Source organism: Echinops telfairi, unplaced genomic scaffold (assembly GCF_000313985.2).
Source record: "Echinops telfairi isolate 266 unplaced genomic scaffold, ASM31398v2 ScPeMD7_49;HRSCAF=173, whole genome shotgun sequence".
Taxonomy (NCBI): domain Eukaryota; kingdom Metazoa; phylum Chordata; class Mammalia; order Afrosoricida; family Tenrecidae; genus Echinops; species Echinops telfairi.
This window is the reverse complement of record NW_022103947.1, coordinates 575,351-577,399: the sequence shown is the minus strand read 5'-3', so window position 1 is coordinate 577,399 and position 2,049 is coordinate 575,351.

Here is a 2,049-nt window from a genome sequence, read left to right as displayed (position 1 = left end):
ACTTTGTTTATAGTATGTTTTATTTTAATGCTGTCAAATTTATCATCTTTTTACATGCTTGTTCTTCTTTTCTTGTTGTAAATTTTTTATATATTGACTTTTGAGAGTTTTAAAGTTTTGCATTTGAAATTTAGGTCTTTAATCTGTCTAGAAGTTATATTTGTGTATAGTACCACACAGAGAAAGATATTTTTTTCATATAAATAACTAATGCTCTCAGCATCACTTCTTAAGATGTCTATTCTTTCACCACTTCAAAAAAATGCTTAACAAGTATATTGGTACTACCCAAACCCCATATGTTCAGCATATTTCTCTGGGCTCCCTATTCTGTTAACCTGGTCTATTTTCCTCTTTCTTGCACTAAAATCACACTCTTCGTGAACATTGTGCTATTTGAGACTAGGTGCCCTGGGTGCAAAGTGAATAAAGAGTTTGGTTGCTAATGGAAAGTTTGGTGGTACGAACCCATCAGCCGCTCTATGGGAGAAAGATGTGACAGTCTGACAGTCAGAATCCGTAATGGTTTACAAACTTGGAAACCCTGTGGGACCATTGTATTCTGCCCTAAAGTATTACTACGCTGATGTGTATTTTAAGATGTATTTTCTAGATTACACAATACTAAGCATATAGCGTTAATTATTATCATTATGCATTTTGTTTCTGGCATCTTTATTCATGGATAGTGCCAAGGTATCTCCCCTGCAAAGTCTTATCAATGTAAGGCTTTCTCCCGCACTATGCTCACCCATGAGGCGTCCTGGTGTGGTTACACACAGGGCTGTGATCTGAAATGCCAGCAGTCCAAATCCTCCATCCACAGTGGGCTTTCTACAGTCTCAAAAATCCACAGGGCCCTTTCCACCCTACCCCCTAAGGTCACTATTGAGTTGGCATCAACTCAATAGCAGCAATAGCTTTGAGATGTTCATCAAATCACACACATAGAGAATAAAAAAAATTAAGAATATTGCGCTAAGAAATTTTTTTCACCGTAGGAATTTTTTACTTACTTGTTCTTCACTACCAAGGCAGCTAACATGTTTCACATTCATCTCCTTTAGTTACTGGCTTTTGCAACTGTTAGTCACCACCCCATATGGGCAGTGTAATGGAATGTGGGAGTTGTGAAAAAATTGGCAACAGTTAAAAGGTTTCTAAATGTGCAAAACCCAAAAATACTTCAAAATCAGCTGTGTAATGGATCTGTGGTGTTTCTGTCAGCACATGTCTGTATTACAATTTTCTCAGGCGAAGAGGGATCACGAGTGGAAAATGTTTAAGAAGCCCTGTAATGGCTGAGCATTGATTGTTCTACAAACAAGAGCATTAAAAAATTTAGTTTCAATCCAGAAATAATAAGATACACCTTTTAAATAATAAATGATCAGTAATAACCCCATCCTTAATTCATTCAAAGGAGCCCAGGTGGTGTAGTGGTTACGTGTTGGGTTGCTAACTGCAAGGTCAGCAGTTTGAAAGCATCTACTATTCCTGTAAAGAGTTCTCGTTTCAGGAACCCACAAGGGTAGTTCTACCCTGTCCTATAGGGTCACTAAGGGCTGGGATCCATTTGATGGCAGTGAGTTTGAGTCCTTCCCATTCCACATTAGATGAACCCAGCTCTAGAAAAGGAGAGAAATCTCAAATGAAGTAAAGAGTGTTTAGTGGAAGGACCACAGAGAAGGGTCACTGCACTCTAACTACTTATAAACATCTTCCTGGTTGAGAGTGCTGCTAAGGAACACCTTCAACATCAGACAGACTGAGAATAGTAGGAGACTTCCAAAACAGATCTAGTGGTGGCATTACAATTCTGCATGTTCTTCATCCCATAGTGTGTCATTAGAGGAGTAGAGCAGAAATGATTCTGTTCTGTCTCTAAGAGAATGGGCCTGGTACTTTTAGCTTGTTAGATCTACTGCTCCCCACATCTGGGCAAGAACAACACAGATTTTGCTCATATTGGAAAAGAGCCTATTGGACCCCAGCATCTCATGGCTCTGTGGGAGTCAATGAACAAGCAGAGACCTGAACAGGGTTTTG